Source organism: Acanthochromis polyacanthus, chromosome 23 (assembly GCF_021347895.1).
Source record: "Acanthochromis polyacanthus isolate Apoly-LR-REF ecotype Palm Island chromosome 23, KAUST_Apoly_ChrSc, whole genome shotgun sequence".
NCBI classification, from domain to species: Eukaryota; Metazoa; Chordata; class Actinopteri; family Pomacentridae; genus Acanthochromis; species Acanthochromis polyacanthus.
This window is the reverse complement of record NC_067135.1, coordinates 10,707,404-10,729,299: the sequence shown is the minus strand read 5'-3', so window position 1 is coordinate 10,729,299 and position 21,896 is coordinate 10,707,404. Positions and strand designations below refer to the sequence as shown.

The window sequence follows — 21,896 nt, the reverse complement described above, 5'->3', positions numbered from 1 at the left end:
TCTTCAATGTAATGTCAGCGTTCTGTTTTTGAGTGGTGAACCTTTGCTTCCAATTGCCTTATTCAGCACAATTCTGCCTTTATTTCCCCTGAATTGTGCTCTATTAGCCCCACAATTTTTTATCACCTTTTTTTTTTTTTGAGGTGCATTGTAAGCCGAAGGTGGCCTTTTCCCTGAACCGTGATAGCAAGCGTGTAGATCCAATAACACTGCGTTTACTGAGCAAACATGCTGAAAAAACACTATGGCGCTTCCCCATCTTCATATTCAATATTCCACATCACGCAGATTCACTGACCCCTCAGAACTGAAACGCTGTGAAATAGGAAACCCTAATGCTGGTATTATTTTCAGTAGCCTTTTATCTTGAAGAGTTGGATTTTTATATAAGCAACCGGGGTGACATGAAGAGAGGTTTTTTAGTGCTAGCTTTTATCCAGGAAGGGAAATCAGAGGTGTATAAAGAGAAAGAGAAACACTAGAGATGCAGGACGGGTAATGAAGAGGGCTAGAGGAGGGAGAGAATGAGGAGGAGGTGGAGATAAAAAAAAAAAAAAGAAAAGTTGGGCTTAGCTCATACAGACAAATGCAAAATGTGACTGAAAAGGTTTCAGGTGAAAAGAAAAAAAAGAGAGACAGTCAGGGCTGAGAAGTGGAGAAGAGCACTGTAATAACTTCATGCATGTTTAAGCAGAGAGGTAACATGAGTTAAATGCCCAGAGGATGAGGAAACCAGTGCCCAGCCACAGACATGACACCGACTCCAATACATCTCGTGAGTGTAGGAGGGCTAAATGCTAAATTTAGTTCTTAGCATTTACCATTTTTAGCCACACTTGCTGCATGCCTCTAGGGTCAGCAATGTCTGACAGTCAGTTGAGCAGCCAATTTGATCCAGACTGAAATACTGCATCTCAGCAACTACACTGAATTGGCTGTTTTGCACAGCCATTCGTAGTCTCCTGAAGATGAATTCTGCTGGTTTTGGTGATATCCTGACAACCCATGTTTCTAGTTTAAAGACAATATTCCCATCTGACTTGGAGGCTTAGTACTGAATAGCAAGTGTTAGCATGCTACAAAAAACAAAACAAAACAAAAAACTAGACACTGAACATATCAAACATCATACCTGCTAAATATTAATACGTTCACATCAGACAGTTTCTGGGTGTGTCTTGCACACATTTTTTAACCGACTGCGATCTCATTTTAAACTACAATACAATGCCCTGAACCTCTGTGGAAACAGCACAACAATGGCTGGAAGTAAAGACAATTTAAAAAAAAAATCTGTGCAGTGTGACAAAGTTAGAATTCCCTATGTCATAAAAACGATTGGATTTGAAAAAAAAAAAGGAAATCAACGTATATAATACAATACAACATTTTCTAAGTGCCCACAGGTGTTACCAATAGTGAAAAAAACAATGATTTTCCAGATGATAGGTATTTTATTGTTCGCATTTTTGTTTCTGTATTTGCCTCCTATCTGTTTATTTATTTATTTATTTTTTAACAGCCTACAGCTCCGTCAAATTAGCACACAGAAGGGTAGTTCAAGGACCTTCGGGATAATGAATGTCCAACAGTTTTCAATGTTTTTTTACATATTCTTGCTCTGATGAATGTTTGTCTCCCAAAAGTTAGGAAGGAGGCCAGCATGGAGGCATAAGGGAATTTGGATCCAACATCACCATTAATTTTAGATTTTAAGCTTATTTTAACTCGTTTTGCTTTTCAGTCATTGTTTGGTTAGGTTAAGTCAGCAAAACTCGGTGGTTAGGTTAGGGAAATATCAGTTTTTGAAGCTCCGTATTTGTGGCTTCTCAAGGTGATCAATCCCACCCTATCCAATATATGACTGTTTGGCTTAAAAGGAGCATCAGTTCAGCATAAAATGAATAGCAAATGCATGATGCCTGAAATCTTTTTGTGACACTCCACAGAGAAATGTAGTCTAGCAGAAAATATGCTTTGCTATAAAATGCAACTGAGAAGTTTAGTTGCATAAGAAATGTCAGTTTTGGAGATGGGATTTGGGTAGGGTTGTGAGAGTCTCTTAATCTTGAGTTTTGCTGTATTAGAAAAAAAGGAGATTATAATCACAGACAATAATCCACAGATAAACAACTGATTCATCTACACTGAAACTGGTCATTAGCTGCATCCCCAACCTATATAACCAGGCACCTGATTACAGAGTTGAGCTGTGTAAAAGATAAATATATCGTGCTCTGAGCTTGCACACGTCTGTCCTTCACTATCTCTCATTGTCATACACCCTCTCTCACACAGACTCCACTCGTCTCACCAGGGAAAATATCCACTGTCAGTGCGAAAAATGGAGTGGAACAGATGGCATCAGAATGATTGAAACCACCTACAATGGTTCCCACAAGTTCCCCATCTTTCTCGCTCTCTCTCTGCCTCATTCACCGACTACTTCTCTCTCTCTCTTTTCGCCCCCCTCTTGTTCCCGCGTTCCTGCCCAGCTATGCCCATCGTCGGGATGCATCATCCCAGCCTTTTCAATGCCATCCAGTCTCACAGTTCTTGCCAAAGAGGCTCAGGCTCACTGGAAGCCCCACAGTGCTACACAAAGTCAGCCAAGAGGAGAAAGAGAGGAGGGAGGATGGGGTAGAAGAAGAAAAGGTGGAGGAAAGAGGATCCGAAGGTTCTGGTGTTTTTCCTTCCACCCTACTTGAACCCTTTCTCTCATTTTAGCTGCATTTCTTTCCTGCCTATCAGCCACATTTACTTATTAGATCTTACGCCAACTGATTCTGGCTTCTCAACAGCTCAGACATTCATATGTGTGTGCTTCTGTGCTCCGTATGCAGCCATTTTCTCTTTTCTGAACTCTCCTCCCTTTTTCCTTCTTTTCTTCACCCCCCCCCACCCCAAACACCAGGCCGGTTAGCCAGTCATGTAAATGAGATGGTTAGCAGATCAAAAGGCATGGAGAGGAATTTTTAATAGCAGAAGAGGTGTTGATTAGTGTCAGAGAAGGAGACACAAGGCAAAGTGCAGGCAGCCTCTATTACACCCCGATGCTTTGAGGCATATGTTGAAGTGTGTCGACGTGATGCGGTGAAGAGACAAAGTGAGGAAATGTGTGTCTATGTGTGCTTATTTTCGCAGCCGTTTACAGCATACCTGCAGTCAATGGTAGTGTGTGAGCGTGTGTGTGTGTGTGTGTGTGTGTGTGTCTTGGCATCAAAGTGCGTGTGAGCCTTCCCTCCGGGAGATGATCGTTAATGCATAATACATAGTTCCATATTTCCGACTATAACAGCAATAATGTTGGCTCGCTGAGTTTATGAAGAGGAGATCAGGTGTAGGAGAAAGTGATTACAGGGCATAAACACCGCAACTGATATTGCTTTATTGTGAAAAGTAACTGGCATGAAGATGACAGTAGATGAAGATAGTCCGAAGAAGCGTGCCAGCAACAATGCTAATCAAGTGCTTCACTGGAGTGACTGTCGGTAGTTATGGAGGAGTCACATGGATAACGAGTTTTCCCAGTGAATTTAATTGAAGCTCAATTCGGAGTAAGTGTCGGACACGGAGGCATAAACGTTCCAAATGTGCATGAAGTCATTAAATTTCAGTATATGATGATGATGATCTGGCTCGGCTATGTTTATTTGTAGACGCAATTCACATCAACAATGGAGATTTATTACTATAATCGGCCAGCGCACTTTCTCCGGTAATATACTGTATGTAATTGTTGAGTTAATTACATTTTAGCTTGACACTAAGCAATCTGTGTAGCATTTTTAATTAGACCTCGAAGGGATTGTTTTCATTATTTTATTAGCGTCACCGTTACGTAACACATGCCATTTGTCTTTTCCAGATCTTATCTGGAGATGTGATCGCAGGCAGCAGTGCTTATCTCTGGATCTAAATTTGAATCCAACCTTTAGATAACGTCTCGGAATAAATAAATAGCAGTTCAAAGCTGGCATATCAGTGGCTCTTCATTCTGTGTCCAGGGGCTTGCCCGCATGCTTTTGCCCGTGTCAGAATTTTCATCTTCCCCTTCTCCCCAGCTGCTTCCCTCGCACGCCTCTCACTCGCACAGATGGCAGAGGGGTCGAAGCACTTTAATGAATTTTCAAAGGAGCTGCATTGGCAATATTAAAAGAAGTTCCCAAACTTAAACATATCTGACACCGGAGTCACACGCATGCGCATAATGACACAGGATATAAAAGGCCCCTCTAATACATGCGCACACATGCAAACATTAATATTATAACCCTCAAAAAAGCAATAACATCCACAAACAGGGAGGAAAATACCACATCCTACACACTGGTGGACATTCTTAATTAACTCCATTAGAATGGTGGGCGCCCGCCGGAGGGTCAAAGGTCAATTTTAATGATGAGCTTACATATGGCAGCCACCGTGTTGCCTTGCAAGGGAAACGAGCAGCGCTTCTGCTGATCCATCTGTCCCGTGGTAATGACTGCACCTGGCCTCGCATGGGCCAATGCACACAGGTACCCAACCCGAGCACTCAGAAACTCGCTCGGGTGCACAGAGACAAACACAATTAAAAAGCAATAAGCATGCCCACATCTTGCAGGCCACATTGTTTACTCATTACGTCTAATTATCTATTTGAGTCGCAGATTTAAAGAACTCCTTTGTACTGGTGTTTTTTCAGAGTCGCCGTTTACTGTGCAGTGAGGCCGTAAATGACTGTGATCTTGGACCTGATGAATTTCAATTGGAAATGCAGTCAATTGTCAGGCGTGCCCTCGTGACCTATGTTAATGGTTTTTTTGCAGTGAGAGGAGAGCGTTTAGGAAACTGATTTGTGCACTGAGGGTTAAGTGTCAAACGTCATTAAAGCCTCTCTGTTTTAGCAACTCACACCCTGAAGTAACAACTCCAATCCAGGCCCTTTTAGCTGGCCTTGATCGCAGCACTCGACATACGACTGCCTGTAGGGTTTCCCCCTCCTGTCTTCACAAGTGGCTGATATGAAGGGCCAAGCGGAGTGCTGCGCTGCTAGAGGCATCAAGGCTATTGCCTCTCCCTCTTCTTTCATTTTTTTATGTCTTCCTTTCTATTCTGCCCTTCCCTCTACTTCTCCCCAGGCAAGAGAGTCTTTATCCCACCTCTATGTAGCTGAACTCAGGGTCAGAACGCAGCGTAGAGCCCTTGGGTCTCTGATCTCCCAACTTCTGATCACTCATCAAGGTCTGCTAGGCTGAATTCTTTAAAAAGCTGCATTTGAAAAAGTCCCTTAAATCCCCCTCAGTGTTTAATTTTTTTTCACCCTTCCTTTAAACACATGAGGATGGGAGAGGCCCCCGGGAAGATACATCAGACTGTGGCTGCATTTGATTAAGCTCTGTTCTTATTTTTTATTTTTTTCCTGTTGTACTTTTATAGCAGACAAGACAGCAATAGGGCATAAACATGTTATTTCTTTATACTATTTTATAGAGGTTTAAACTCTGTGACAAATGATGGAAAATCCTACAAGTTCAAATGATTGCACAGAAATAATCAATTGGTTATGAACTTGTCTTTTGACTCTCGTCTCACCTGGGGGAGGAAAAATGAAAGGATAGTCTCAAAGATTTGTGGATTGAGATGTACAGAACACCGCACTTCTGTTTTCAAACAGGAGACAGCTGCAACAGGAACAGAACATCTGCTGCAGTGCTAACATAAGCATAGCTCGTACCCGTACTGTCATGCCTGAGCAGCCTTTAAACTGGACAGCCCTGAATCTGACAACTGCCTGATGAAGTTTGGAGTTTCTGTAACTGCGCTCATCAAGCTGTCACTCACAAAGTACTTATTCACACCTCAACTGGAAAAGAGATTATAAACAAGTGAGCAATACTTTTTTTTTTTACTCAAAGAACAGCCTCAGTTTTGGAGCCGATCTGGCTTCTCGTCTGACTTGTGTAAACTTCGAGATACTTCTGCAGTCTGTGTGAGCCCAGGCCATCTGTAGCCTCTGTCATGGCTTCTCTAATTCTTTGTTGCAACAGAAAGAAGAAAAAAAAAGAAGTAATGTTTATTTCAGCTCAGATGGAAGGGTGTGAGCTCTCCCTCTCAGTATCAATGATAACATGGCAGCAGCGTTCTCTCCTCTGCAATGTCGGTTTCACACCTTCTCCCCTTCTCTCTCTGCATCGGGGCCTTTTTGCAGCTCGCTGGAGCTCGGCCAGCCAGAGCCATTTTGTCCCATTATGTGGTACTGTAAAAAAACAGCTGCTCCCATTCCACACTAGTGAATAGGTTAAATGGCGACACAAGGCACAGGCCCTTTTTTTTGTCACGGTCTAAATTGACCGACAACAGGCTCTTGAGGTTCCACTGTTCCTTCTTGGCTGCCTTCTAGCTCCATTGCTTTTGATTTCCAATTAGTGGCCACTCAGTCCTGCAGCCGTTTTGGAGAGTGCACTCTCTCTCTCGCTGTTGCTCTCCCTTTTTGTGCACGCGTGTGTGCACGTGTTACCTTGTGCTACTGTGAAAAAGCAGAGCGAGCAAGTCCAAGAAAAATGTCTTCCCCCAATGATTAACTCAGTGTTATCTATAAGGAGCAGTGTAGAACTATAAGAAAGGCTAGTGTAAGTGTTTGATTGGCGTAGTTGGCAGGAAAGGAGCAAGAGGAGAAAGTCCACAAAATTCAATTAGGGGAAGCAAAGTTATGGTTTTGCAATCACAGTTTCAGTTTCATTACAATAAATTTATCATCAAGCAGCCTGTATCAATGATCATTTTAGTATTTTCAGCAGCTCACAAAAAAGTAAGAAAAAAATAAAAATTTTTGGACCGATCTTTGTGTCAGTTCAGTTGAACTGGTCACTCAGCATTTGCCACAGCATGGTTTGGATGCTAATTACAGTCTGTGAATCCACACAGTAGTCTGTTTTCCTTACATAGGTGAGAATTTAACATCCTATTTAGTTCAACAGCAATCACTGACAGACTGACTGACAGCATATTTTGAATGAGCCTCCCTCTTACTCACTCCAATAAAACTTTCAATGAGCTAAATGTAGGATTCTTCTGTTGATGAATCTTGAAATAATTTGTGAGTCAGCATTTGCTAATTTTCCCCAGCTGGCCCACCTAATACTGGCTCTTTGAACGGACAGGCAGGACTTGATTATACAGATCTTACAAAGAAACTGAATCACAATTAGCTCAATTAAGTGTAATGTGGATATTAAGTGCATTGCCAACTCTAATGCATTAATCATGGGAAACACAAAATCAACATTATGAATATGCTCTCAAGCCATGCGTCCATTTTCTCATGTACCAAAAAAATAAAAATAAAATTATAACTGACTGGGGAACAGAAGAAGTTCACTGACGCTGACTGTGCAGCAACCCGATCAAGAGGAAAGTGAGAAATATCCACAAGTCCATCATGTTGTAATTCCTTCACATGCATGCTGCTAAGAGTTAATCTCAGTCAGCGGCTCGTCTCACAGTACTGAGGTATAGAAGTTAGAGTTAGTTGCTATGGTTACAGGGATGCTCTGTGCATGTATCAGTCTCAAACTTTCTTGCAGTTGCCAACACTCGTGTCAGGGATGTTAGAAGGTACAGGCTCAGCACTTTAAGAAATTCTGAATAGAAATCTATGACAGAAATCCATAACGTCAAAGTTGGTGTTCGTGTGACAAATCCATTTTTGGGAAGAAATCACTAAACATTTCCAGCTGCTGGGATTACAGTAAAGGCTCTATCCTAATTCATTTTGATAGCGACATTGTCTTAAAAGCATGAAACAGCTGAAGGCTTTACCAACATGGTTACAGAGTGGTCAGAATTGCTCCAGATGGACTGTAATCATACAGGATACAAAAGATGGACATACAGTAGCTACCGTGATATCAGTCCGCTGGGTTGCCATTGTGAAGCCATTTGGAATTCACTATCTTGGTGTTTTAAATCGAGACATAACAAGCGATCGCTGGATGTGGCTGAGACCACAAAGACACTGCTCATGAAATTACAGTAATCTGTGAACCTGTCCTAAAACACACCCTCGCTGATTATCCATTTACTCGAAATCAGAACATTATTTTCAAAACGAAAGTAGATATTGAAACCATGAATTGATTAGGAAAATGTATTGATGTACAACAAATCAAGAGAAATAGAATGATTATTTCATTGACTTCTGTACAATCAAGACTTCTTTTTTGCAACCACAGGAGTCGCTCCCTGCTGGCCAATTGAAAGAATGCAAGTTCAAGGCACTTTAGTGTTAGCTTCACTTTTTGGCTCAGTCATGGGTGGCTTTGAGCATTTTTTGTAGAGTCCATGCCAGTTTCTAGGTTAGCATGCCAATGAAAAATTCATGAATGTAAGCATCTCAATGCCAAAAACTAATTAAACAAGATTATTTTACATTTTTGGTTCACATCATACTGTTATAGATGCATTTTTGGTTTTCATCGCACCTTCAGTGTCATTAATCTAGACCAAAGGATTTTGTTTTGAATTTAGGGGCACTTCTATTGTGAATATTTTCAAGTTTATTTCCTTATTCAGAAGTATAATTGGGTACACAAGGTTAGCAGTAGCCCTTGTCGTAACTGTAAAAGTAGCAGTGAAATGTTTAAATACAACTTCAATTCAAACATTTATATGGTATTCAGTATCACTGCACTGTATGTGGGCTGTAAGTGCACTCAGGTGGTTAATAGCGCATTGAAATATGCCTGCTTCGGAAAATACACCAAACCATAAATGTCACATTTTACATTTCCCTGTTAAAACAGAGAAATGTCAAGCAAAAAAAAAAAGATAAAAGATACTCTTAGATAATGACAGAAAGTGCTGTTTAAAATGAAAGGTACGATAAGAGATACTTATTAAATGCAGAATAATATAGCTGTCTTTTTTTTTTTTTCCCATTATCCATAATCAACCTGAGAGAGAAATTTTTGCTGCCATGCAGATCACCCTCAATCCTCCATCTCTGAGAAGTCGAAAATTGCTGGGATGGGTAACAGTAATCTAAAAGAGAATATGTAATAAAGATTTTGACAAAAGTTCTACTGGCTAGCAGTGATGAACAACCTGATCAGAGCCTTGCAGGTTTACTATGGGGATTAGGGGGCAAAGAAGTCATCATCTTTACGGACATTTAAAACCAGATGAAAAGAAGATATTCACAGTAGAGATAGTATATGATTTATGATTGCTACAATAAAAACCTGTAAATCCGACACTGGCCTCATCATTTTACTAGTTTAAAAGCATGAACAGCATGGAAATGAATTGAAATCATTGTTATATGTAGAGATCACAGTTGAACTTGTTAGTTGTTGTGGCTGTGGCTGGTTGTCAGTGTCTAAAAAAAACCCAAAAAACAACCACACTAGCTCCTCTGATTCCCTTAAAATGCAGTGCTGTCCTCGCTGTGGCTTGCTGACTGTTATGTGATGAATGAGGAAAGTCAAGACCGGCTGTGTCAAAAAAGAATCTCCCTCGAGGAAACCGATGTCCTTGTCCAAGAGCTGCAAAGTCTCAGAGGACTCACTATACCACACCCCACCCCAAATATCCCACCAAGGGCAGATGATGTCTTTTTAAGTTTAATCCAAATTCCTGCACAAAGGGTAATCTCTGTCACCATGCTTTTCTTTGCACGTCCACAATTTTAGGGTGAAAACACGTTCTGCATGTACTCTGCACAAACAGTAAAAGTGACAGTTTAAAATGTTGACAGCATCTTTGAAATTCAGTTCAGATTAGTGCAGGCAAAGGCTCCCTGTGTACCATAATATCAGTTGATCAGCTGGGCACAACATGTTCATGTTGATTATTTTCATTGTTGATGAATTCAATAGTTGTTTAGGCTCCAAAATGTCTAAAAATAGTTGATTAATGTTCCCTAAAGCCTCAGACAATGTCCTGACATGCTCTATTTTGTCCAGAACTCAAAGATATTCAGTTTAGTTTGACAGGGGAGTGAACAAAAAGAGAAAACATATGGTTTTAAGAGGCTGAAATCTAGTTTTTTTTCTTCAAAACAAACACTCAATCTAAATAGAGACTTATTAATCAATTATAAAATGATTTGATTCCTTTAGTAGTTGATTACTAATTGATTAATTGACTGTGTTGCAGTGGTACTTTATGTGTAGTGTTTTGTGTGTTTACTAGTGTAGTTTGTGATTGAAAGGAAGCCTCATGAACTACAGAAATATTATGCTGTACTTTCCTAAAAAGCCATTTTCACAGAACTGATGTCATGGAAAGGAATGGCAATATCAAGGGAAAAGGCATAATAAAAACTTCCCTGCCATTACATGCAATAAAGAACCCCCCTTGAATCCGGAAGAAAACTTAAAAGGGTTCATTGTAAGGCTGCCAGTTACTCATCGTGGCACAGCCATTTCTGCTTTATTGTAATGGCTAGTCATGGCAAACCTTAACAAAAAAATGAGCCCAAGCCTTCACTAAAACCCATGTGTGAGCAGCGACATGCTCGCTGTCACATCACAGTGGCTTTTTGTAATTCCCCCCAGCACTGACCACTCCACACATCCCCAAATCCCTCTTGTCAATAGAGAAAAGACAACATGAGGAACAGACTTCTCAGCCTCCTTCCTTTCTTTGACTTGTCAAAAGTTTCCATATCGTGTTGTGAGTTCTACACAGCATAACTAAGACCCTGGAAGCAGCTTATCTGCTTAAAACAGGAGGGTGAGAGAGGGTGAAAAAAGTGTCTCCGTCTTCCATCTATTTCCTGGTTCACAGAGTGGGTTTATTGAAGCCACCAGAGCTTCAGTTTCTCCCTTTAGATTCTCCCTCTGCCATCCCCACTAGTCTAATCCACTTAGGCCCACGCTACCTCCACTGCTTTTGATTGGCCAGGCATCCAAATTTTCACCATAGGACTCAGGGAAAATCAATAAACTTCACTGCACTGCAAAAAAAAATCCCTTTATTAAAAACACAAAAAATGTGAGATTGTTCAACTTTTCTTTTTGCTTGAATGGTTTGCTCAGTTCAAGTTCTTAGTGGCGCCATTCCCCAATCTTTACATTTTACACACTCCATAATTCTCCGATATTTATGCCTGAATGCATTGACAGTTCACATCCCACTCGAATCCTTTACATGTTTATTGTTGTCTTTCAGCGACGTCCCTTCAAGTGTCTCTACCTCTAGCAAACAACCCTGATGCTAATGTCATTGAAACCCCAGGTGCTTCTAGTGGCTCTTGAAGTCTGACATCAGTCCCAGCTACCCCTTTTCCCCCTGGGTCCAATTTTCCCGACGTGAAGCTTCAAGGTCCTCAGCTGAGCTCTCTGTTTAGCAACAACAGTAGCAGCAGCTAGTGTGAATGTGTGTCAGACAGAATGGTAATGAGAGTCTCAGAGATTGAACCCCAAGTCTTCCCCCTTTTTTAGTCTGAAAATAGATTTGTCCCTTACATGCAAAACAGATATTGTAATCACATTCACTCTCGGTCGAACCCCTCTGGGATTTGTTGCATTGCACACCAAAAATGTAAATGAATGCAGGGAAGGGGATAGACATCAACGGTGATAAATCATATTACTGGTAAATTCTGCTTAGCAACACAACCAGACTGCATTGTAAGCAATGGCGAATTAGTCCTGAGTCTACTATTTTCCCTCACACTACACCCAGTTATTGTCACTTCACTCCATTCCCTTGTTTTATTGCGCATTTACAAGAAAGCAAAAATGTACTTTAGAAGAGTACATTCGTAGAGGGACCACTTTCAATGTAAAAAAAAAGAAAAAACTGTACAGTAATGGGACTACAGTATATATTTCTCAGCATGCTAGAGAGTTGGAAAGCCAACTCCTACAACGTCCCTTTATATAAGTCTATGGAGATGTAAATGTCAGGTAGCAGTGACTCAGGGAAGATGTGGCTAAATGTTGCTTTTTTTTTGGAGGCCTGCTGTTTCATTGTTTGTGTCGGAGCAACCCTGAGGTCTCAGCAAAGAGCGCGGGACTGCTTTTTTATTATGCTGTTGGAACCTTGAACGTCCGCTGTCAAACTAACAAGCGGGGAAATGTAGTCGAGGTCCAAGTACACAGGAGGGTGAGAGATATCCAAGGGCTACTAAATTACCTCAGAGACGTATGGACAGAGGGGAACACTTTGGTGTAGATTTGTGTGAGCGCATTTGTTTGCACGGTGGTTATGCTACAACGGTGCAAAAAAAAAAAAAAGAGGCTGTTGGTAATGGATCAGGTTTCTGCTTACATCCTCTCTGCCTCCACCCTCAGAATCTTGAAACACTGACAAATATTAGTGCAAGTTGTGCAAACTTGGGATTCTCAAGGGAAACTATCTCAGACGTTTCATGTCCCTCGATTAATAAATGATGCCCCCCTCTTGACAGGGACTATTCTTAACCCCAAGTCTGTACAATGCTGGGAGACCATCATTTTTCAGGGGGAGCCGGTGACAGCCTCGGCCTGCATTGAAGTTTAGCTTGCTGTACATTGCAATTTGCTGACGTTACTTTTTCTCTTTTTTTTCCCCCTCTCTACCTCTTATTTCCCCTCTCTCCCTCCCCTCTTCTCCCGAATGGCCCGTTTACAGATGTGACCAACTATTCCACACTAGGTAAGACTCATTTCATTTTTCATGGCACTGTTCTCGAGAGTGCGAGCCATGTTTTTGTTGTCATGTGTCTTTTGAGTGATGTGAATGAATAAATATAGTAGAGAGCGCGGGGTGAGGCTGGGAGAGAGGGGGGGGGGAGGGGAGGAGCCAGAGTGACACCAAAGATGCTGCTGTTTGCTCAGTAAGGTATGCAATGCTCTGCAATCTTCACCCATCCCATTTTCCCACGTGTGTGCATGAGAGTACACAATGGTAGCTTTTTTAAATTTTCTTATTTATTTATTTTTGCTGGCAAGCTGATTGTGTGCTCTGTGCCTTCAATTTGAATTTTATTCAAATGAGAATCAAATGGCCCAGATTGTTCAAAGAATACGCCGGCAGTGTTGACTTAAACAAGCATAGAACGGATGGTGTTTGTTTCCACACTGTGGTGAGTGTGTGGAAATATCTCATATGTTAAGGCAAGACACTACAGAAGAGGGTAAAAAATTTTAAAGCACGGATATCACCTTAAAACTTCCCCAGTTCATCATTTGCATAAAAACAATCGAAGTGTTCTGATTATGCATGCAAATGAGCTATTGCCTAATTAAATATGTGCCTAATCGCATACATTTTCAGAAATCTGAACATTGGATAACGCCAGGTTCAAAATTAATATTTCACTTTGCTAACATATTAGAGTCAAAAAGCTTTTGGATATATCTTTTCATCACTCCATGAATCAGAAAATCCTCGCACAGCCAGAAAATCCATTTCTGCCATGCTTTTAGGAGTAAAATGTTATATAAATCAGGCTATGAATGATATATGAACAAAGCCCTCTGTAAAAATCTTCAGAGTATAGGTAGGAATAAAACTGAAAAGTTTTGGTGTGCGTAAGGGCTACTGAAGTGCAGATTTCTGGCTCAGAGTTGAAGAAAGAAACTCATTTTGAGAAAACGACCTTTAGAAGACGTGCAATGTAAAATTCCATAAATTTTTATTGCAAACTGTTGAATTTAGGAGAAATCTACAGACTCAAAAAGACAGACAGTAGTAAAGTAAACATAAATATTTATTCTAGATGTTTTTTTCAACTAGTGTTAAATAGATATGGAAGCAAAATAGCCTAAATCTCAAAACTGATGAGTGCATGAAGATAGGACACTGTCTACATAATGTGGACAGCGTTTAAACGGTAACAGGACACGGGGTTTCTTGCTTTAAGGCCAGATTCCTGAGCAAGATTCTCATCTACTTTCACTTCTTTGTAGCCAAGAGTTGTAAAAGGTATTGTATTCTATTCTTGCTCAGAAGACTTAAAGGGCTTTCACAGTGGTACTCAAGTTCAAATCCAAGAGTTATTCGCCTGAAAATTTTGCAATAAACGCTGCTTCTGAATCTGGTATTAACCCAACAATGTGTCTGAGGTCAGCTGAATTGCATTTCTCGCTGAACATGATCTGTATGTTCACACAAAGAAAAATGAATGTGCTATGTTACTCTTACTGGCACAGTTCATTCATGAATGAAAAAATCCCTCACAGATGTACAAGCAGGAAATAAATTCCAATCGACGCTCAGAAACATGCATTTCTTTCTTATGTGGTAAGACAGTCGAAGAAGCTCGTAGGGTCACGTTTCCTTCAGTTGTCATTTTAGCCTCCTCCTGGATGCGCATTTTTTTCTGCATATGTGAAAATAGCCCTCATCATTGTTGCTCATACTGGTGGGAAACAGTTGCACTTTATTGTGGAAGGCTTCCACACACAAACCACCGACTGCAGCAGCAGTAAACAAGGCTGACAGCAGACCAGCAGGGTTAGCAGACGTATAGAGCAAATGTGTGAAGATGTCCCTCGCTGCTGAATGCCAAGACCAGTGTAGCATCCTATGTTTTGTCCGACTGTTTTTAGAGAGCCTCAGCAGGCTGCAGGAGTGTGATAGAGGTCAACTGCATGACTGAATCTACCATAGCAGGGCGGCGGACCAGTACAGCAGGACCTTTCAGCGGCACCCACAGCTCGGAGCATCTGCTCATAAGGGGAAAATCAATCATCTCATCTCCAAGGTGGAGCAGGTGTATTGGACAAATGAGAAAACAGGCGTACTTTGATTCCACTCTTGCTTTGTGTTTTGCCTCAGACACACAGTTGTTTCTCAATGCACTTGACTTTTCATACTCGGACAGCTTTGGGAGGCGGCCACCTTATTGTGTAATTGAAAACTCAGCGCCATGCCACTACACGAGCACAGTTTGGCTACCCGGCAGAGCATCTGCAAGCAGTTCTGGTCCGGCTCTCAACTCTTTGAGGCAGGCGCTGGCTGACTGCTCGGAAACAGAAAACCCCTGGCTAGCTGAGAATAATAAGTACCCATGGGAAGCTGCCAGATGGACATTTACTGTGAGCCTAGCTGGAGAGGGAGAAATCTGTCAAACATCACACTAGGCATCTGTGGGGGAGCAGTGCAGGTTCGCGTCCACTGTGTCGGATATGAGGAGTGCTCTTTGTCAAGACTAAAAGCTGTTAGATTTTTAACATATCACATCTAGTTGATGCATTTACCTTCTTTCAAGGTCAGCAATTCATATTGCATTAAAGGCACCTGTTACAGTGAAAGCTTTAAATAACGTCGACATAATGGATGCTGTAAAGATGTTTATCGCATGATAGCAGTGGCCATTGCAGATGCAGTCGCTAAGTGCTGTGGAGTAGTCTTCTTCATTTAACTCAAATGTTATTCCTATTTCCAAGCATTCAGTAGCTATTAATTAACACTAAACTCAATTTACAGACAGTTTCTGCGGTGCTGCTGATGTGAGGAGGGAGATAAAGATCACAATCTCTTCTTTTAATTCTTGTGTGGGAGGTTTCAGAAATCCCTATGCAAAGTTTCTCCTCACGTCTCTCTTAAATTTCTTGTCCCAGTCTGAAAATAATAACTCAAAAGCAAGTGTCCGCCTCAGATGACTCTTGATTTTTTTTTTATTTAACTGAACTGTCCAGTGTTTTCTTCTTTTCCCTCCATATGCTATTCAATACAAAGCTATAGGCAAGGAATTACAATTGGCTCATTATGCTCTTGGAAGCTCAAGGGTTTCAGAGCTGCTAAAGAGGGAGGGAGAGCACAAAGAGTTCATTCCAGTATCGTCAGCAGTGAAATAGGACCTCCGTTCTCTTAGTCGAGCTATGTACCCGTTATTACTGCATTATGTCTGGCAGCCCTCCTTTCAGACAGGAACTGAGCCACACTTGATCAGTGATATGACACTGGCAGAGAGGAGAGTGATTGCTGGCTGCTCAGTTAAGCAAATACCATTATGCTGTTGAAGTCTAAAAGTAGATCTGTGCTTGGTAAAAATTACAAAAGGGCCAGCCCGGACAGTATCCAAAGCTCTGGTAGCTTTGTAATACTCCGGAGTGAATTCTTCTGAAATAGTTTTTTAGATTTTTCATCTCTCAGAGGGGAAGAACAATGCTATTCATGGATAATACAGACACTTTCAAGCATCCATCTGGGTTTTTCATGCCCTGGAAAAATGTTGCATTACCTACTGTTCAAAATCTAAAGAATAAATAAGAACATGTTGGTAATTATGTGCATTTTCAGAGAGGATGCACGTTTTAGCTACGATCTTGGAGCACATGCGAACCCCAAATCAGAGAATAAGTCTTCTTCTGTTTTTTTTTTACCCCTCTTTCCCCAACAACAGCTGGGTGAGATGTTAATAAGAACTGTGACTGATAGCTTGTTAGTAAGACTTTGCATACATCCAACAGTAATTAGCCTTGAGTGACAGATTCACCGAGTGTTCACTTCTTCCGCCGCCTCTGAGAAATCTGCTTACGCTGCAAAGTGTCACTCTTCCCCCTCTCATTTTTGATGGGCAACATTAAATATTTTCATAATAATCTCATCACAGCAGATGATTGCACACACATGCGACTTTCCATACCAAGCACATGTACAGATGCTTTACAGATATTGTGCGACAGCGATTTAGGCAGACGTGCCGCAGAGATTTGTGTTCGTCTGGATGCCCCAACTCCTGCGAGTGAAGGTGTAGCGAACAGATGGCTTATCTTTAACTTTATCAACAGCGGCAGTGTCACTAGCAAATGCAATAAGTTACTCCAGTAGCTGGGGAGAGCTGCATCCATCAGAAGCTAACAGCATATGGTGAAGGCACATTAAGGTGTCCTCTCTCGCTTTCCCTGCCTTCTTGTTCTGTGAGTGGCTCTGAAGCCAAGCATCAGATGCTCACTTCACAGGACAAAGTGTGTGTTTGTGTGTTGCAGTGTAGCGAGGACCCAATTTGAGATCCTCTACTTTGTGTTTGATCTATTTTTTCAAAGCCCTGCAGTCATTTATTTCCTTATTTATTTACTTATTTATAAATTATGATGCATAGGGTTCCGTCGAAAACCAAATCCGCAAACCTTCATTGCCCTATCTGTGCTGTGTTTGTGTTTCATTTTGAAAGAATAGTGGTGTTTTTCCTTCCTCCCTTTTGCTAATAACAACCTCCAATGCCACCCCACCCCAACCACCCAAATATGGCTCTCGATTCCAGCACTGGAAGGAGAGTATGTTTACAAGATCCTCCATGTGTTGCTTCGCGACATTAAGCTGAATGCCAATCAAAGCCTTGTTTGCCTCAGCAAGTGGCTCCGTCTTCTGTATGACCAATATAACAGAATGGTGTTGGACTGTGTAAAAAAATTACATTCACCTCGTGTAGACTGGAGAAGCGCATGATAGTTGTGCTAATGATTAAAAGCTTCCCTCCTGCGGCACAGCCAATTTGTTACATATTGGTGTGTTTCTGTCAATAAAACACTTGATTAAGTTTATCATGAATATCAATGCCTTGGTGTTGCTGAGCAGTAGGCCCTTGGTAGAATGAAAAACACTTAATTGTGTTCGTCTTCAGGGCTCGTGAGATCTTGCCTCAAGGTCAGTGTCATTACTGTACACTGGCTACATTTATTTTCGAGTCATTGTTTTTCAGGAAGGAATTAATATTGTGTAATAATAACCCCCAGTGCTTTTTAAATGTACTCTTTCTCTCTTGCTTCCAGTCTTGACACCCCTTTTATGCGAAGTTTCAACTCATGTATGAAACCTCTGATATGTCACAGCATGCATCCCACACAAGCCCCTCCAGCCTTCCCTTTCCCATTGTTATTCCCATGTTGACGTCTCTCTAATAAGCAGCATTAATTAGCTTGCTCTTCAAAAATACAATTTTCTATTGTGTCTTCAGGGTTTGGTCATTAAATGAACAAAGGCAGTCAAACGGCTGACACAATAGGCTCAGCTGATTAAGGGCGCAGGCATAACGACTCGGTTGTGAAACAATCAGAGACCTACTTGATTCTACATCATCCTGTTATCTCGAGTCATCCCGACACAACATGTACAGAATGCGTTGTGTAGGTTGCTGCAGTTTTTTATTTTTCAGTCAGCTTGTGAAAACACTGGTTGTGCATTGCTGTGATGTGGAAACTGCAGGTTATTCTGTGGATTTACTGTAAAGATACTGGAAAGATGCTGCCAATGCACTACCTTTTTTCAAGCTTAAAACTGTTTGCAGTATCAAAAAAAGTCCTGTGTTACAAAGAAAAATCTTTTGGGATATCGGCTGAAGTCATATGGTCTCCTTTGAGACAGCATCTGGCCCAAGTTGGCTCAGGCGTCCTGCATCCATATTGGCAGAACATTTGAGAGTGATGAAGACCACTGGACAGAATCCATGGCCCTGCTTCTCTGAAGGTTGAATGTCAGAGGTCGCTGGGTGGCCAACCCATCTGTCGGTCTGGCACTGCCACATACAGTACAGACTGAATGTTTGTAATCGGGCGGCATGTTTCGTGGGAGTCTGAGCACAGGCAGGCTGTGTTCATAGCCTGATCAGATGTGTACCCTACATCTACATCGATGCATAGTGTGCCAGCAGATTATGTCATTGTCAGTGGTTTGGTTAACAATGTTTTGACAGAGGCAAAGGGACAGCAATGTATTTGTTTTCTGTGGGCTATCAAGATTTGCAGAGGTATTTAATGAAAAAACAAAACATGTGCTTTAAACTCCCCAACAGATATTCAGATAAACATGTCTTTTTATTGTTGGTTTGAAGCTGAGAAAAAAGCTTTTTGCTAAAGCATGAGGGCATGATCACAACATGATTAACTACTCAAGGATACCTAACCAAACATTAAATACTGGACAACTATGAGCCTCATCATACATGTACCAGCCTCTGTACATTTTTGGTTTTCACCAGGTGCAGTGTACACAGCAGGTGCACGTTGTAGGCTCACAATACATACCAAAACACAAACAACAACTCCTACTTGTAAAAGGCAAACTGGCACCAGGTTTTAATGTCTTGTAACACTTGTTGTTTCAAGAAGTTGAATTAATATTGTACCTTTGTGGTGCAGATGGCCTACAAAAAAAAATCTGCAAATTACCAAAATTCCTGACATGGAGTAAACCTAGGACACTTAGGGTGTAACAGATGGTACCCTTGAGACTCTAAGACACTGTAAGATGGAAGCAAGACAACACAAGTCAGGTAAGAGAACATCTTCACCAACTTCACAAAACATTTGCTGCAATGAAAATGTTGCATTTACATAAACAAGCTTCAAACCTGAAGAATGTAACCAAATGTAAAAAAAAATAAATAAATAAATAAACAGCACACTGCAAGTAGCACAGACTACAATGAACATGTTTGCGAAAACTGTTATTGTTGCAAGTGTGTGCTTTATGAATATAATGATAAAATGAATGACCAGAAAACTTAAATGCAACCAGCTGTGTAGTGCTACTGATTGATTTCCCTGTCTTCACAAGTAAAGCATTCCATTTTTTGCTAATTTTTTTTTCGTTATATGATTGATTTCTTTATTTTTATGTCGTGCACACAAACTTTAACAACTATGGACTGCAATCTTCAGAAGACCTTTTCACTCACCGACATCCTCAGAAGCCAGTAAAGTTTATGCCGCCCGCATCATGTAGACTAACTTAATTTTCATCCCTTGTACTATTTATGAAAAGTATAAGCAATGAGTATTGACGAAATAAACTAACAAAAATCGAACAAAATTGGGTTTTACTTAACATTACTTGGTCGAAAGATCAAACTTAAAATGACAATCATGCTTAGATGTTTCCTAGCTTAAACTAAAGTCCTTTGTCAATTTTCTTCTATTTATCTTTTCTATCTATTGATAACTTTTGGCAGTTAACAGAAAGCATAATGTTACTACAGACACTTAAACTACAAACCTTGAGCTCAAATTGAATTCTGTGAGCACAGCATCAGGGCTAACTAACCTTTCAACCACATACAAAGAAAACTGAATATAAATCCATAAAAAAGGCAAGCCATCCTTCAATAGTCACCCTCAGATAGGGCTAAAAACCTTGACTCTGGTCATTTACGTGCCAAATTCCTCTTCACAAAAGCAGTTGAAAAAACATTTGATCAAGGCCATGAATCAATCTACTGTAACATTTCATAGTCATGTTCAGCTAATGTCTTTGTCACAGATTGTCTTTTGACCACATCATTCAGAAAAAAGAGTATTTACCTTATAAATTGAGCTATATCGCACTAAAAATACAACAACCAGTGTGCTTGAAATCTTGGAAGAGGTCTTAATGTATTAATGTTTTTCTCTCCTTTAATTACCTTTAACAATGCAGCTGGTGTCACTGCGCCGTGGTCAGGGACAGCAGAGCTGGGATCTGCAGAGGTTTCACTGTATTTACCCTGCAGAGCTCTATGTACACAGAAGGCTGCTCCACCACGTCCCAGTACAACACTACCCTCACTTTCTTGACCGGCACCAAAATAGAAACTTCTGTTAATTAGTCCCTCATGGGCTGCCATACTGAAAATCCAGGTTTGTAAATACAGGAGAGGATGTGTCCTCAACTGTCCCTTGTTACAGATTAAGGCCTGAAGCCAGATGGGAAATTTGAGCCAGGCTGTTTATTTTGTTGTTTTTTCTGCTCTGACATGTGCGCTGACATTCCTGCAGGTCGAAAAGCAAAATTGCTGCAGGGTTTGTGTTTGCTAAAGGGTCACCTTTTGGGGTAAGCATAGGGTGATGACCTTGTGGTCTGGATTCAAAATTCAAGGACATTAGTAGGCTAATGATCTACTGTTTTATATGCAAATAGGATCAGAAACTGTTACTCACCACTGTAGTTTATTAAACACTAATTCTAGTATTAAAATGCAAACAATTTTTCACTTATCTCTTAAAATATTGTAGTTTGTATGTGCAGAATTTCATGAGCAAAAGCAAAACCGAGTGTATTTTTTGCAATGTCATATTGGCATTGAAGTTGGTGCATTCCCAAATCAACCCAGTTTCCAGCTACTTTCCGTTACAGCTAAACTATATTCTCACTTGTTTTGATGAGAACATAATCTTTTATTTCTATTTGCATCCTGCATAGGACCACTATTTCCAGACTCATTTCTACCCCATTTGCATAGGCTGTTTGGTTATGTTTAGACACCAAAGCTACTACATTGTTAGGTTTCAGACAATATAGTTTTTAATTCAGACTTTCAGGATGATAACTACTTGGTTGTACCAAAATTACTGGGTTAAGGTTAAGAAAATAGCATGATCTGTGTTTAAATAAGACAGTTCCACGACATGTTTGAAGCTTCTCCTCCATTTTCTTGTTCCTGGATTGAAGAATTCCATCCCATCTACTATAGGATTGGTTGGCGAAAAGCAGCAACAGCACAGTAATGAAAAAATAAATGGCAAAGACATGATTTGAATTGTATTAGCATAAATATACATAGCCTGTTCCCTCATAAAGCAACTGAGCATGTATTTTAGTAGTGCCAGAATGTAAAAAAGAGTGGAACGTATTTCATCAGGAATAATTGCCATGGATCCATCCATTATCTATACAGCGCTTAATCTTCATTAGGTTTGCGGGGCGTTTGAGTCTATCCCAGCTGACTTAGGGCGAATGCAGGCGACACCCTGGACATGTTGCCATTCTGTCGCAGGGCTACATATAGAGACAAACAGTTCACACCTACAGACAATTTAGAATCACCAGTTAACCTCAGAATGCTTTTGCACCACGTCAGGAAGCCACACATTCTCAGGAAGAACACACAAACTCCATGCAGAAAGATCCCAGGCAAGGCAACCAAGGATCTTCTAGCTGTAATGCAATTGTGCTAACCACCGAGCTACTGGATCTATTTCCATCCAAAGACTGTTTTACAC

The 21,896-nt window shown here is 40.8% G+C and overlaps 1 protein-coding gene across 1 annotated transcript in view; it reads left to right on the top strand.

Annotated features, from left to right (window-relative positions):
• LOC110949394 (protein tyrosine phosphatase receptor type D) overlaps positions 1-21,896 on the top strand; it is a 376,478-nt gene that overhangs the window by 87,943 nt on the left and 266,639 nt on the right. The window contains 1 exon segment of the mRNA XM_051944213.1: positions 12,604-12,627. The gene's annotated coding sequence lies outside the window, so the exon portion shown is untranslated.